This window comes from Notamacropus eugenii, chromosome 3 (assembly GCF_028372415.1).
Source record: "Notamacropus eugenii isolate mMacEug1 chromosome 3, mMacEug1.pri_v2, whole genome shotgun sequence".
NCBI lineage: Eukaryota > Metazoa > Chordata > Mammalia > Diprotodontia > Macropodidae > Notamacropus > Notamacropus eugenii.
This window is the reverse complement of record NC_092874.1, coordinates 136,931,342-136,949,439: the sequence shown is the minus strand read 5'-3', so window position 1 is coordinate 136,949,439 and position 18,098 is coordinate 136,931,342.

The window sequence follows — 18,098 nt, the reverse complement described above, 5'->3', positions numbered from 1 at the left end:
GTTATCTGGAATATTATTTACAAAAGCATCCAAATTACACATACCTTAGAGGTGTGTTTGTGCATGTATATTCAAAATAAAAAGACAAATCTTTGATCACTTTAAGGATTGTATATATTTTTATTCTCATTTTTTGAAGTAGGAAAAATGAATCCTGCTGCAATGATGCTTGTTTTACAGCAGGGGGCAGTATCTTCAAGGATTAAAGACATCTTGGTTTTTAAGAAGTATGAGCCAAGCTATTACTGTTGCTTAAAACAGGGCAATACCTGGATTTTTCAAAGTGAGAAAGTATCAAGTTTAATAACAAAAGAGCAAAGGACTCAGTCATCAATGTTGGGTTAGTTGGGAGTTGTAATTATCTTAATTAATTAATACCTAATACTGATATTAATTAGTTAATACCTAAACTTCCTATTCAGGGAGCTAGGGCACAGGATTTTAGAATTGAAAATGAATTTAATAAGGTTCACTGGTTTTCAAACTTTCTGTTCTCAGTACTCCTTTGGATGCTAAAAAGTTGAGGCTCCCAAAGAAGTTTTGTGTACGTCATACCTATCCATAAACTGCATTTAGAATGAAAATATCTTAATATTATTATGAAAAGAGTTCTGACCTTGTGGATCCTTTGAAAGGTCCCTAGACCATACTTTGAGAACCACTGATCAGATTTAACCTCTTCATCTGTAAGATGAGGAAACTGAGGCCCATTACCTAAGGGGGTACATAGGTAGTAAGTGGTAAAACCCTAGATCTCATTCCAAATCCAGGAAGATCTGCGGGTTCTTCTCAACTATACTATCCTAGCTCCTCACTAACTGCTACTTTTATACTATAGTGATAGCTTTGCTTCTATAAAAGACTTTTAAAATGGCTTTTCAGTATTTTTCCTGTCAGGTTCCAAGGCAAAGAAAGAAAAATAGAAAATCTGAAGGTCTATTTTGAGTACTTGACCTTTCTGCATTCTAGAATGTTAGAACTATAAAAGACCTAAGAGACCAGTTAGTCCAACTTGACTCATTTTGTAGATTAGAAAATGTGTCCATAATGCTGAAATGATTTTCTCACATCAAAATGGGCTACACCTCCTATAAATTGATTTCTACCTAGTAAAATTTTTGGGAAATACATCTAAAGGCCCCTGTGTCTCTGGGCAAAGAACAGAAAACTGGCTTTATCACTAGTCTCAGAGTATTTTTCTTGTGTTAATTGAAGCATCTATCTCTCTCTGAATATAGTGAGGACACTTTGCTTCTGCATCAGGATATCACAAAATTAGTTTCCTGGAAGGAACCCTGCAGGCCATTTTATTCAACTAGCATCTGACTAAGAATTGCTTTTACAACAAAAGTTCTTAACCTGTGGTCCATGAGTTTTAAAAACATTTTAATAAAGATTTTAATATAATGTATCTCCATTATAATTCTGCATATTTTATTTTATGCATTCCAAACATTATTCTGAGAAGTCCTCCAACCAGACTGCCAAAAAAGGTCCATGATAGAAAAATAAGTTAAAAATTTCCATTCTACATCTCCAACAAGTGAAGAAGTATTAACTCAAAAGTGTATGAAGATATTTAGTTACAATTGACAGTGTCAGAATAAGTGGTTAACTTAAACTGATTATATCATATGATAACTTTTCCTATCCACCTACCACATCAGTAACTTGTCTGTGACTTGTGACCTTAGAGAGTTTCCTGGGCATTTGACAGGGCGACTTGTCCAAGAACACATAGCTTATCATTGTCAGAGACAGGACTTAAGCCCAGGTCTTTCTGATTCTGAAACACTCTCTCTTTTCCACTGTGTCAATCTGTGTACTACTTGCTGATACTACTGAAAAATCATAGCCGGTCAGCCCATACATACATCCTTACACAGATGGTGGCAGAGCCCTGTTGGTCTGCTGACCCAAACTAGACGTTGTGGCAATAAAAATCTGATGTGCTCCCTGAGTAAATCTATACATTTAGCATGATACTCAAGTTAACTGAGGGGCAACGAGGTGGCACAGTCAGGAAGACTCACCTTCCAGAGTTCAAATCCAGCCTCAGACACTTACTGGCTATGTGACAGTGGACAAATCACTTAACCCTGTTTACCTCAGTTTCCTCATCTGTAAAATGAGCTGGAGAAAAATATGGCAAACCTCTGCCATATCTTTGCTAGGAAAACCTCAAATGGGGTCATGAAGAGTTGGACAAGACTGAAGTGCCTGAATAACAACATAACAAGTTACCCGAAGGGTCATTAGGTACATGACTAATACTTGTTTATCCCTAAAGGTGATTACAAAAAAAAAGTTTTTACAAATTAATTTTGGGGTTTGCAAAAAGTTTTTTAAATTAATATTCTTATTTTAGTTTGAAGTAACCTGTTCCATGTGGTTCATTTTGGTTTGGAATTCAAAAGTGTAGGTTTTAACTATACTATGAAAGGAAACTGTTGTTTGTTTTCTGTTGTTGTGAGTAGTTTTTCAGGCATGTCTGGTGTTTCATGACCCCATTTGGAGTTTTCTTAGCAAAGATACTGGAGTGGTTTGCCATTTCCTTCTTCAGTACATTTTACAGATGAGGAACTGAGGCAAGCAGAGTTAAGTGACTTGCCCAGGGTCACACAGCTTGTAAGTGTCTGAGGCTGGATTTGAACTCAGGAAGATGAATCTTCCTGACTTCAGGCTCAGCACTCTAGTTACTGTGTCACCCAGCTGCCTTGTTTGTTTTTTGTCCTCTATAGCAAAAAAAAATGATATTAATTTACCTATATGCAATGCTTCAAGGTTATAAGAATTGAGATATATAACCATTATTAGCTCCATTTCACAGATGAGGAAATGAAGGCTTACTAGCTATGTGACTTGCCAGAGTCTCACAGCTAATATCTCAGACAGAATTGGAATCCAGGTGTTCCTCACTCAAAGCCCAGTGGTTTGTCCAGTGTGACACATAATTGAGCTAAACAAAGCTTAGTGATGCCATGTGAACTATGGTCAAATAAGACTTGCCTCTTGTAACAGAACCAGTTCAGTCCCAAAATTCTCTAAACCAGAGTCTAAATCTCATTTTCATTTAGTCCAAACCCTTGAGAAATACAAGGAGAATAACGGTATCATTGGAAAAAAGTCTTTGTTATCATTTTTGTCGTTGGTTTAAAATGCTAGTGACCGATAAGACCATGTGAAGTGGCATAGTTCACAAATTCAGCTGGGATTGAGGCACAAGCCACCAGAAATATGAGTAGGTAAGAGGGTTTATTTTTTTGCTTATGAAATAATATACTCTCCTAAGCACAGCTACCTAGAAGCAGCAAGTTTCTTACAACCTGTGACCAGAATGCTTTAGATTTTCTATTTCATAATCATGTTCATTTGGCTGACACTACTTTTTTCTCTTTATTTTTCCTTCTTACCCTAGGTTTCAGGTACCAGATTCTAGATTTATCAGGGACGGCTATGTCAGGCAGTCCCAATCAGGTATATGTAGGAGCAAAAGAGAACAGCGACGTAGCTCCTTCTGATTAAAGCAGTTACTGCTTACCATCCATACATTCTTCTAGTCATCCAACACACACCCACTAAGTCATAGACCTGGCAATGTCATTGCCCTGTGAAATACCATTCTGCTTTTCAATGGCACTAATTATTAAGAAGTGCATACTTAAATTGAAATGAAATTCCCCTATCCGCCACTTTTATTCACTGTTTCTACTTCTCACATCTAAGACCTGGCGGAAAAAATTTGATCCTTTTTCAGTAAAGCAGCCCTTTAAATGCTTGGAAGTGGCATCATGTCTTCTCTCCTACTATTCCCTTCTCTAGGCAAAACCAAACCAAAAACCCTTAGAAAGTACAGCTTTTCTTCATGGGGCATGGCCTCTAATACCATCCTCATAGTATTCCCTCATTCGAATGCTCTCCAACTTATCAACGTCCTTCCTATGATGTAAAACCCCAAACCGAACACAATAATCCAGATATCTGATGAGGCAAAGTCCAGTCCCTCCCTTCCCTCCCCAGTTCTGGAAACATATTTCTCAGTCCTGAGATTTCATTCCTTTTTTTGCCTGCATAGCACTCTTGTGACTCATCCTGGATTTGCAATCCACTGAAGTCTCAGAGCGTTTTTTTGTACAAACTCTTCTCCAGTTAGGCCCCGCGCCCGACTTGTCTGTGAATTCTTTATAATATAGATCTTTACATTTATTTTTTGGCATCCTGTCATCTACCATACTAACTACCTTTGCAGCTCCCAGGCTTGTGTCATCTGCAAATTTGATAAGCATGCCATTTTGGCCTTCATTTAAGTTACTATAAAAATGTTGAACAGGACAGGGCCACTGTGCTAGTTTGGAGTGTCCCAAGATCCTATGGTTGTTCCAGATGATAATGTGGTTTGGTTTTGTTCTGTTTTTAATAACTTAGGTGAAGGGGAAGGATCTATCTCTGACTGCTAGGGTATGAACCATGAGAGTATTCTGGTCAATGGCTAACGAAAAGCAAGTTACCCTCTATTAATAGAAACAAAGCAAATATTTTCAAATGTTGGCTCTTACTGTGTATTCATTCATTAAAATATTTCTTTACACCTATTCTATTCGAGGTTCTATATGAGGCACGATGGCAGCTAGGTGACAGAGTGGATAGAGTACCCAGCCCAAAGTCAGGAAGACTCATCTTTCTGAGTTCAAATCTGGCTTCAGACACTTTTCCAGCTGTATGACCCTGGACAAGTCACTTAACCCTGTTTGCCTCCAATTCTTCACCTGTAAGATGAATTGGAGAAGGAAATAGCAAACGTCTCCAGTATCTTTTGCCAAGAAAACCCCAATGGGGTCCTGAAGATTCAGATATGACTGAAATAACTAAACAACAACAAATCAGGCACTGTAAAGAATAAAGAGGAATGAGATCATGTCTTTGACATTATGCAGCTTACCTTGGAAAGATCATATGCTCATTGACTTAGAGCTAGAAGAGATTCACAGGTTATCTGGAAAAACCTCATTTTGCAGATGAGAAAACCAAGGTACAGAGAGGTGGAATAAATTGCACCAGGTCAGGCAGTATTGGAACCCAGGTCCTCTGATTCTTAAGCCATTTCTTATACAGAAATTCTCATTTCTTATACAGCCTTCTATAAGTCATACCTACAATAAAAAGGTACAATAAAAGAAGCACACAATGTCATGTGAGCTAAAAGAGGAGATATTACTTCTGTTTGGGCTTGGATCAGGGAAGACTTCAAGAAAATGATGTATTTGAGCTGATCCTTGATATTAGGCTCAATCGATAGACAGGCAGAGCCAAATAGTGTGAGAAAGCAAGTGTGGAGACCATGAGCTCAGTAGGATGCTTATAGGACAGCACATGCTCTGGTTTAGCTAACCTAAGGGGTCCCTGGGAAGCATAAGTGGGAGATAAGTTTGGAAATGTAGATTGGGGACACATTATAGAAAGCTCTTGAATGTCATAAGGGTGAAAGTGGTAGTTAATTGGGGAGTAATGAAAGATTTTTGAGCAGGGGTTGGGTAGAACACTTGACATGATCAAGGCATTCATTGCCTTTGGAAGCTTTTTTGGGTGAGAGATAATGGCTGGAACAAGACAGTGACAGTTACTGGAATGATTCACAGATTTTTCTTAGGATACTTGGATTCCAAATACCACTGGAGGATTGACAGGGTTTTATTACATAAAATCTTATATAAATCCTTAGATTTATCAACCTTGATATTTGGCATGATTTAAAGTGGTATGTGGGTAGTTGTTTTTTTCCCTTTATTTGAACACTTTAGTTGCCAAGTAAACATCTCCTAGTTCAAATTTAGTGAAATGGGACCAAAGTATTTCAAAGGCAGGAGCTTCTTCATTTGCTTTTCCAGAAGGCATTTTCAGTTCATCCAATCAGACGATGGTTAGTAGGGAGAAAATCTTCAGGATGAAAAATGACATACCCTTTTCTTGATCTACTGGCAGATTTCAGCTTGTCTTTGGGACATTTAAGTACCAGACAATATGTATGACTATATGTATGACTATTGCAGTGTCTGTGTAGAAAATAACAATGGGTTTAAAATCAGGGCATCTGGGTTCAAATCCCACCCTTACCATTTAACTGTGTGATCTTGGGAAATTCCCTTGTACTAGGCTAGACTTCGTTTCCTCATCTGTAAAGGGTTGGACTATGTGGCTACTAAAGTCCCTCCCAGCTCTAAATTGATGAGTTTATGATCCTGCTTTCTGCTTACTGAGTATTTTGCTCCCCTGCCAGACTTATCTGTTCAATTAATGATTTTGATGTATTAATGATGAATACTCAGACTTAAATGAGATAATGCAAATAGACTACCTTATAAAAATGCCATCTAAATATCATTAAAATTATCATTATAATTATCATTTTTAAACCTAGAGTACCTTCCTTGGTGGATGTATTTGGGAGAAGTTTTTCACAAAAGTTGGAACACATTTAGTTTTGATCAATGTAATTCATTTAATACATTCATGAGTCATTATTTTACACATTTATGTGAGTTCAAAATTAAATTTTTGAGCTGGTTTATATGTATCTCAGGGAAAGGTTGAGAGCTCAAGAAAATTGTGAAAAGTTGCCCAGATATTCTTTGCTCAATTATTTTCATGATTATTAGAGAAAAGATGCCATCATGTTGTTCAGACCCTTAAAGAAAGATACTCTCAGCACTATTCTATTGACATTTGTATTTGTGTTTTGAAGCATTTCCTTAAAAGACTATTTAGTGATGCTGACATTTACCAAGAGCTGCTATGGATTTTTTTCCCCATTGCTACCCCTCTCCAGGGTGTCTAGACCTTCAGACAAAGAAGGGAAAACCATTCCTAATTACCTTTCCAGGAACTAACTGTTGTTGAATAAGGAAAATGAGTTGAGCTTTCAGTATATATTTGGATAAGTGGCAAGGTACATTGATAAAATGAGCACATGCCCTAGGAGTTAGGAGACCTGGGTATTTGTCTCAGTTCTATACTTAGAAAAATCAATAAATTTTCCTTGGTTTCAGTTTTCTCCTCAGTAAAATGAAGAACATGGAAGTAATGATATTTTAATTCTTTTCCAACCCTATTCTTGTTTATGAATGGATGTTTAGATAGATGAGGAACCAGAAAACAATTTAGGAACAGTCACTAACATTTGTATGACCTTCAGCAAACAACCTCTTTAAGAACTTGTTCCTCTATGAAATGGGAATAGTAATACTAGCACTGCCTACCTCACAAAGTTGTCAGAAGGATCAAGTCAAAGCATTACGTGAATGCTTTTAAAGCTCCAAGTATCATTATTATTACCATTATAAAATCTTGGAATTATTTTTTACCACTGAATGGGCAGTGACCAGAGGGGAGGGGCAGTATGGGTGATTTCACTGGGACTTTGTAGAGTTTGCTTTGTTTTGTCTTTGGTTTTTGCTATCCATCAGCTCAATTATTCAAATAAACCTCCCACTTTTAATCCAGATATAGCCTTGTAGACTCAGGGAGCTCCCATGAAGCTTGTCATTTGCTCTGACCCCTTGCTGTAGGACATGTACTTTGAAATGATGTGGTCACTCTTGGAGTCATGAAGACCTGAGTCCAATTCTGACATCAGGTACTTATTGGTTTTGTGACTCTGGAGGAGTCACTTAACCTCTGTTTCCTTCAGTTTCCTGGCATGTAGTAAGTACTATATAGATGCTAGCTATTATAGTACAAAAGTATCTGGAAGGGGACAATGCTGCTAGAATATGGCTAAAGGAGGGAATTTCTTATTCAAAAGCTACATAATGAATAAAAGACACAGTGGAGTAACATCGTACACAAAAATAATGCTGAGGAAATCCAGGGATCAAAGTGGAGCTAAGAATGGTAGAGAGAGTTTGGATAAGGATACATGGAGGTGAGGAAGAAGCAGTGTTTTGGTGGGAGACCACATGATCAGAAAGAAGAAATAGACAAGGAATTTAGGAACGAGATCATAAGTCTAAAATCCAAGTCAGATGGAGCTCTTCGACCCTCTGTATTTCCACAAGAATTCTCTTTCTGCTGAAATCAGAGTAATTGTTAAATCGTTGACTTTCCATAACTACAATTTCGTCCTCAAAAAGTTGGAGGAAGTGATTAGGAGGAGATACTGAATAGGTTCACCCCATCTTTCTAGCTTTATTTCATAGGATCATAGATTTAGAGATCACTTTACAGATACAAAAAAAGATCCTGGTTCTTTCCACTAAGACAAGTTGCCTCCACATACTCTATGGATACTCGGGTAGTGATCACATATGGTCTTTATTTAAAGTCCTCTAATGAGGAGCAACTAACAATCTTCCGAGGAAGCTCATTCCACTTTTAGATCAGCTCAATTACTAGGAATTTTTTTCTTGCATCAAGTCTAAATCTGCCTCCCTGTGATTTCCTTCCATTCTTGCATAATGGTGATGAGGATAAGGATAATTAAAATGGACATTTCTATAGGGCTTAAAGGTTTTCCCTTTTTAAAGTGTTTTCCATGTATTATGTCAAGTGATCCTTGAAAAGTAATTCGTATAGATACTATTATGACCACGTTAGAGATGAAACTGAAAATCAGAGAGGTTACCTGGATAGTGATCCCATAACCAGCAAGTGTTAAAAGACAGAATTCTACCCCAGTTCTACCTGAGTCCAAATCCATCCCAACATACACTCCATCAGTCAGAACAAGAATTCTTCTTCTATCTGTCTTCAAATATAGTGTTTTTTTTTTTAATGCAGCTGTCACATTCTCTCCTGAGTCTTATGTTCTCTGGAATCAACTTGCCAAACTCTTTTCACCTGACCTGTGACTTCTCCCTCCCTTGTATAACACATCCTTTTTTTAGGTTGTCAACTCTATTTAGAATGCAAACTTCTTGAAGGTTGGGCCAATGTCACTTTTGTATTTATTACCCTAGCACAGTATTTGAAACATAGTACTTAATGTTTTTTTTTTCTATTCATTCATTCATTCATTCAACCAGTCTTCATACACATGACCTCAAAGCCCTTCACCATCCTTGTCAAGTCCCTTTGGATTTTCTACATTTTCTCCTAAAATGTGGAATATACTTCAGATGTGCACTATTTAACATTAAGGGTGTAGTGCATAGCCATGCTCCCTGAGGTCATAGTTGAATTAATGCTTGTTGACTAATTTACCCTGCAGCTGCTGAGATCTGGTGGACACTTTAGAGTACAGGATCTTATACACGTACAACTAGAAGTGTCTGCAATCAATTGCTAAGAAGTCAGATGCACAAGTACCTCTTCATCAAGGCCACACACATTCCATTCATTTTTAACGGTGTAGGAGTACCATGTGGGATTTCAATACCTGGAAAATGTTATTTCAAGAACAAGTTTGTTAATATTTAAAGTATTTAAGTTGGATTCCCTGTGGGTAATGGGGTCTGGGCAGGGCAGCTGTAGGACTGAAGGATTCCCTTCATTAAACCTAGCCACTGCCAACATTCACTGCATTATTTTCAGCACCATCTAGGTAGAGTGATTCAGGAGGAGACTTGCCACTGAACTATGATAACCTTCAGTTACAATTGTGGCAGGATTAACAAGCTATACAAATATTCAGACTGGCATTAAAGGGGGAAAAAAGAAACAACCATGCCACTACCTGTCCACGCGTAAAGAAAACCAAGTTAAGATTTATGTGAGATTTACACTGGCTGACGTATTTATATAAAGTGTGACCATATTATCTACTTTTTATAAATTTTAAGTTAATCCTAATTCTCAAGTCCACCTTTACCACCATTTTCAATAATAATAAGTTTCCAAATGTGAAGTATTATATGGAATCTTACAAACTTCTCCATGACTTAATCGACTTTCACAAATTCCTATGGCCAAAAATGCATTACTTGGCAGCATAAGCATGCATTACAATATGGCCAGTTCACACCCTAAGATGTACTAGGACACACTGTAATACTCAGCCCATGTTCTATCCATGTCTATGCCTTAAAGCGAAGCTCTGGTGGAGAACATCTCTGAATTTGCTTATCCTGTTCCTTGGGAGGCGCAGTTAACTGGCACAGTGTTTACAGCTTTGGACTTTGAATCAGGAATATTTCTCTTCATGAATTCAAATCCAGCCTCAGACACTTACTAGTTGAGTGACCCCAGGCAAGTCATCTAACCCTGTTTATCTCAGTTTCCTCATCTGGAAAATGATCTGGAAAAGAAAAAGGCAAATCACTGCAGTTTCTTTGCCAAGAAAACCCAATGGGGTCACAAAAAGTCAGACACAACTGAAAGGACTGAACAACACTTCCTTGGGTGACGTGTTGACATTCTGTCTCCAAGTCTACGCTTGAAACAGTTCCAGCTAGTAAGTCCTACCTAAACTTGATTGATAAAGCCTGATTCATAAAGCTCTATTGATAAAGCCTGTCATAATGCTAATAGTTCTTCATGCCACTACCAGGCACTGAAGTAGGAATTAAGTTGAGTCAAGTATTAATATACCTTTTTTTTTTTTTAACAGAAGAGCAAATTGGAACCTATATTTTGGAGGTTATTCTCACACCCAGGTGTCTAGACTTTAAATTGAGTGCTCAATCTGCAATATCTCCTCTAAGAAAATCCATTCTATTTTGGGAAAATTCTAAGTGGAATTCTACCTCTAATAATACAACTCATTTATAGAAATTTGGGATTTGTAAAGCACTTCTAAAATATTTCATTTTATTGTCTCATCAAACTTGAGAGAGTGATACTCTCATTATCACCACATTATAGATGAGAGGTTACCTGACTTACCCAGAGTCAAACCAATATTAAATGTCTGAGACCTGATTCGAACTTACATCTTGACTTCAGATCCATTGCACTATCCTCTGAGCCTCTGAGGTTACCCTCAATACCTTCCACTCACTAGTCCTAGTTCATATCTCTAGAACCATATAGAATAAGCATAAAACCTCTCTCACTATTAGCCTTTCACATACTTGAAAACAGTGATCTTATTTCCTCCAAATCTCTCTAACAAACTAAATAAATTCCTTCAACAATTCCTGATCTGATACACTTTCCATCCCCTTCTCATCCTGCTCATTCTCCTCTGGATGTGTTCTAGTTGGTTAATATCCTTATGAAAATGTTTCCTCCAGAAGGGAACAGAGGTCCAGATAAGGACTGGCTATTAAGGGATGAGACAAGAACCTCCTTTCTTGGAATGGAAACTTCAGAACTTCATTGGACCCATGTCTTCACAGATGAAAATATTCCCAAAATTGGTACAGGTCACAAACCATCTATGCCTTCTCATGTTTGTGATTCTTGACTATGATGTCTCATAAATCCTTCAGATTTTCCTAGGAAAATCCCTCTAAATCCTTTTACATTCCATGGGTACCAGTGTAATAGTTGGGCTGTCCAGCTGCCATCCCTGCTTGCCACACAAACAGTCCATCTCCTTTTATGATCAAACTTTCCTAGAAGACATCCCTTAAACCATTCCTTGTGCAAAGGCCACTCTTGGGAATGCGTCTCCTTCTACTTCTGTTCATCAACCATCTCTCTGTTATCCTCTGGGTCATCCACAACTCTGATTCTTTGAGTATGTTAGTGTTCTGTTACTTACAACTCTTCAATATCAATAGGAGTATTAGTGCTAAAAGGATGGACGTTTGTATCAGAGAATAGCTGGGAATTGTTAAAGATACTGTTAAAGAATTTCATTTCAATGAAATTCAGTTCACTTTCTTTGTCCCCTTAAATGAATGTCCCCTTCAAATAATTTGTTGTGGCTGTCATACACACACACACCCCCATATATGTATATATATACATATATATGTATATGTGTATACACACATATGTATGCATATATTCACATATACACACATACATATATCCTCCCATATATACATAGATATATACATACACATTTGTATATTATATATTGTATGAAAATATATATATATATATATATAATACACATACTGATATATATATATATATGGACTCAACAAACTGCCATCCAACTGCATGTCATAGTGTCAGTCATATTTTTCATTTATTTGTCATCGTTGTTCATTCCTATATATATATTCCTATATATAAGTCTGTTCTCCTTTGAGAGATCATAGATCTTCCTTAGGAGTTTCATAGCATTCTGGGACTTGATTCAAGTATCACAATGTTATCCAAAAGCAGGTTTGTCCCTAGGAAATAAAGAATCCTTCTTCTATTTGGAGTCTTTACAAGATATCTGCCATGACATTACTAAACATCATTAACAATATCATTCTCCTAGTGTTATACTTTGCTTCATTTTGATAAACAGTCTTTGGAAAGAACCATTCTTATGGTTGCATTTATCAAGGAGTATTGTTGGATCTGGGGCACCTAGGTGGCACAGTGAATAGAGTGCCAGGTCTGGAGTCAGGAAGACTCATCTTCATGAGTTCAAATCTGACCTCAGACACTTACTAGCTAGGTGATCCTGGGTAAGTCACTCAACCCTGTATGCCTCAGTTTCCTCAACTGTACAATGAGCTGGAGAAGGAAATGGCAAACCATTTTTAGTGTTTTTTTACCAAGAACTCCCCCCCCCATAAAAACTTGTCACAAAGAATTGAACATGACATTAGACAGCAACATTGTTTGATCTTATGAATTGGAGATGTCTTGATGGAGGAAAGCCTTTAAGGTTGCATCTTGTTCTACTAGGGATAATCAACAATCCATAAACAATGCTTTCTTTACATATTTTAGTCAATCTTGTAACTATTGATATGAAGTAGGCTATACAAAATAATTTACAAAAGCCTCTCTATTTCTTTCTAAAATTTTTATAAAAGATTCCTTCATTCTGTTAACGGATTCCTCCCACAAAGGGTTCATAAATATGAGAGAACAGAAGTATGGGAGGATCATCCTTGGTGAAGTAGTAACACTGTGATTTTTTTTCCTGCTTCTAATATTTTACTTTCCTTGAATTCTCATATAAAGTGAGTCTTTAGTTGTGTCAAAACATTACCTCTAGCACAGATTTCTTCTCTGTGGACTTGGACTGAATTAACTGCTTTTTCCATCCTTTATATGTGTCATTAAATTTTCTTTATGTTTATATAAATTTGTAAATTATATGTATATAAATATTTACATATATGTGTGTATATATACATGTGCACATATACATATATACACACATACATATATCTATATATCTCTATATATTTGTATCTGTATCTGTAGACATATCTACATATATCTATATCTATCTATCTATCTATCTATCTATATATATACACTGAGATAATCAGAGGTCAGATGTGATGGTTCTGCTATTATGGATAATAGCAACAATGTGTGATAGCACTACTTATAAATCTGTTACATTTTCGATTTGCTGTTCTCGCATTTTCATCTAAAAGTGTTCCTGAGATGATATGACTTAGAATATGCTCGGTGCACTAGAGACTTTGTTGTAGTGTCTACTGCTTTGTTCTGTTTTATGAAGCAAGATTGGTCATAATCTTTTTCCATCCTCTTCCATACTGCTTTAAACATGAGTTTGTATTCTAAACTTGAATTATACTTGGGTACCATGTCTCTTTGACACAGCAGTCGAATGTTTGATGGATGCAATGACTCAGGTTCTTGTAGCCTCTTTATGATGTCAAGTGTTTTACATTGGTTAAACTTCTGAAAGACATGGTAATCTTCAGGACTTTTACTTTTTTCTTCCATTTTGGCAAAAACAATTTACTTTAGTAGGTTAGGCTGAAACTATTCTAATTGTACACAGATTCTTCTTCCTATATCTTACTTTCCTTCTAATTTAGTGTTGATTTTTACCTTTGCTAGAATTATCTCCATGCAGGCAATGGATTTTGACTGACCTCCACGTAAGCAATCAGTCAACTTTTTGTGTGGGATACTATTTAGTGTTGGCCAATTCCCTTGTTGAAGAAAGTATTCATACTGCATAGGAATAAGGTTTTTGAGAAGTATACATGCTTTTGAATTCTTTTGTTTCCTAAACCTAAACCATATTAAAAGAAAATTAATAAGAATTCGCTTAGTTCCTACTATGCCCCAGACACTGTGCTAAGTGCTTTACAAATATTATCTCATTTTATCCTAACAACCCTAGAAGATACATTAGCCTCATTTTGCAGATCAGAAAATTAATAAAGACAAATTAAGTGACTTACCCAGAGTCACATGGCTAGTAAGTTATTTGAGGTCACATTTGAACTCAAATGTTCTTGAATCCAAGTCCAGGACTCTTTCCACTGCACCATTTAGCTTTTAAATCATCTTTCAGTGAACACTTTCAAGGACATTATATTTCTATTAATGCATCTAAAACTACATTAACTTTTTTAGTAGTGCTATTGCACTTGCATGGAGTTTTTAATCCACTAAAATCCATGTCTTCATATAAGTGTCTTTCTAGATGTGTTATATACTGTTTAATTAATGTTTTGCATCTGACGATAGTACTTTCAAATATTATCTTGTTAGGGAGGACAATGATCCAACTCTCTTATAAGTCTTTAGGATCCTGATTCTGTCAGTCAAATGACTGAACTATTCTTCCTAGCTCCTGGTCATACAAAACATTAGAAAAAACATATCATCGATGTCTTCTTTCAAGTCAGTGCCAAAAATAGTGACCAAAACAGGACTGAAGACCCTAAGAGATCTCCCTCTAAATCATAGGTTCTTAACTTTTTTTGGAGTGTGTCATGGACTTACTCGACAGGATTATATGTGAAGTGCATAAAATAAAATATGCAGATTACAAAGGAAACCAATTATACTAAAAATTATGCAAATATTTTTGAAAATAAGTTTATGGACTCCAGATGAAAAAAGCTTGATTTAAAATGATGCTGATACGTTGATTACCACTCTTTGGTTATAATTATTCAGAAAATTTTGAATCGATATAGCTATACTATCGCCCAAGTCCATGTTTAATCATCTTATTCCACAAGAATATTTTGAGGGACTTGTTGAAAACCACATACACTTTTCTGAATAATTAATTGCATTTCCCCTCAGTCTAACTTGTATAAACATGTGAATGGCCAATAATTGATGTTATTTTCACACACATATCTTTTCAAAGATATCTCATTTCAGGGGAATCACCTATATTTGGAGGTAATTTAGACCAGTAGAGGTATTTCCAGAATCCTCTTGATTTCAGAGGCAGCTAGATGGCATAGTGGACAGATCACTAGATCTGGAGTTAAAAAGAGCTAAGCTCAAATCATGAGAATTATTAAATATAATGGCAATTATAAAAAATAAATAACTAAAAGCTTATAAGAACTACAATCAATATAATGAGCATTCATTATTCCACAGGACTAATGATGAGACATGCTATTCATTACACAGAGGTAATAGATTAAGGGCACAGAAACACATGTACTATATATCTATATACACACATATATATATCTACATCTACTCATATACACACATACACATATATACATACACATGTATCCTCCCCATATACAGATGTGTATATATATAATATTGATATATACATACATACACATGTGTGTGTGCGTGTGTGTGTGTGTGTGTGTGGCTGTGTATGTACAGTCATTTAGGAAAACTGTTTTGCCTGTGTTACATGAAATTGGTTTTCTTTTCTTCCTTTTTCCATTGGGACAGGGGGTGGGAGGGAAAGTAAACAAATTTGTTAATTTTTTTAATAGAAAGATGAGGGGGGAGTTCTTATAGATGTGAAATATTATATGCATTTTTGAATGAAGTAATTATATTCTTACTTTTAATTGACTGTCACTTTGTTTCAAGAGAAGTCTCCTGAAGCAGGAGTAAGCTGAAAATGTAATGTAATAACAAAAAATAGAAATAAAACTTTTTTAAAAAAGACATTTTACTGTCTGTATGACCTTGGACAAAGCATTTAACTTCTGCTTCCATTTCTTCATCTATAAAATAAAAATAATAGCACCTACCTCCCAGGTTTGTTATGAGGATAAAAATGAGATAATATTTGTAAAGTACTTTGCAAATTCTAAAGCTTTATGTAAATGCTAACCATTATTACCTACTAGTCTAATAACCCAGTCAAGAAATCAATCAATTAATAGGCACCTGTTAAATATCTATGTAGCAGGCTCCATGTTAATGCTAGAGATACAAAGAGTGAAATAACAACAACAAAAAAAGAAAATTAGTTTAGTCTGGCACGATTTTTTTTATTGATCCTATATTGGCTCATCATAATCAGTATCTGTCTTTGTTAAGTATTCATGAACCATCTACTTAATAATGTATCTTGTGTTTTCCCCAGTAATTGACATCAAACTTTATTTTAAATTATCTTTCCTCTACCGTCTTGAAAATAGGAACATTTCTTATCTCCATTTTTGCTGAAATTTTAAAGAAATGGTATCTGCTATCACTGCTAATATATAAATGACATGTGACCATGGAACTTACTCCAGCACACACACACACACACACACACACACACACACACACACAGATACGTACATACCAACATTTATATCTTAGACATTTATCCCAGTATGAGCCTCAGACACTTCTCTGGGGCTCTAAAATTGCTAATTCACAGTTATACAACTACTAAGTACTGGAGGCAAGATTTGAACCCAGATCTGAATCCTAGAACTGAACCCAGATGCCTAGCATTCAATCTACTTTGTCACACTGCCCCTCTAGTAAGTATACAAAAATGAAATTCACCAAGGTAGTGTTTCTTTTTTGCATTTTCCATTTTGTAAAAGTAAAGTAGAAAAATCACAGAATTAACATTTTTTCCCTAAAAATAAGTCTCAGCTTATCAGCCCAGTTTACCTTCATAATGTGTGTGCTGAATATTAAAGAAAGCCATAATAAATGACATTCAGAAAATCTGTGCACTTGGGTTTTCTATAAAGACTTGGCTTTGGATCATGGATGTTGGAGCAAAGTGAAGTCTCATATTCACACAAAATAGATGAATTGTCAGTTTCAGCTTCTCTGAGCTGGAAAATTAAATCACCACCACCAAAGATGCCAAGGAAAAACACCTTTTGATATTGCTAAAGATTTATAGAGGAAAGAAAAGGAGCTTAGAATAGAATAAAAGCTATTGTTCATTCTTTGAGTCCCGTGAAATAGATAGCCTTTGTTCATCAATACTCATATATTTAACAAGGAAAAATGAAGTGGGGGGGGGGAAGGGCAAGCTGAAGTAGTAGAAAGAAACAAGGAATCAAGAGAGTTGGGTCTTTGTCTCTGCCCTAATTAGCTGTGTGACCTTGAGCAATAATAAAGCTTACATTCATATAGTGCTTATACTGTACCAAGTGTTGAAGTCAAGACACTTAATCCTTTTGAGCCTCCATTTTTTAGCCTGTAAGATGAGAAAGTGAGACTACATCATGTCTGAAGTCCTTTAAAATTCAAACTACTGATGTGTATAGTTATTTCTAGTAATTTAATATACAGACTGGAGATAAAACTTTTTTTAATAAAATAGATATTGATAGTTTGTTTCTGATTGGTTACATATGACAAAATTTTAGGCAATCATAAAGGCAGTAGGGAAAAATGAAAATCCATCCCAAAAACATGAAAATAAACTTGCTTGTTCAATGAATTAAAAGCCACATGCATTTATAACCTTTGAATATCAATCCTTTAGCATCTTTTACAAATCAGGTGATAGGGAAATATAATGTTCCTTTTATCCGAATGCACAAGTTTGATAAGGGTGAAATTGCCCAGATGTTTATCACTCTTTTGAGTGATATGGATGTCATTAGAAGGACCTATAGTTGCTGGGGCTTGATGCTAACAGCACAGTGTCATTCATAAATAATAGCATCCAGAGGGTCACTGCATGCACACAGGATGGGCAAAGCGAGCATTGTCATTGATTCTTCCTCTAAAATTCACCTCATGGTCTGGCATCAAACACAGTGTATGCTCTATGCACACACATGCATTACATGTGTATCTCTATACATACATATAGAGATACACATATATGTGGAACCTTGGATTCTGCGCAAGACAACTGGATGCATGACAGT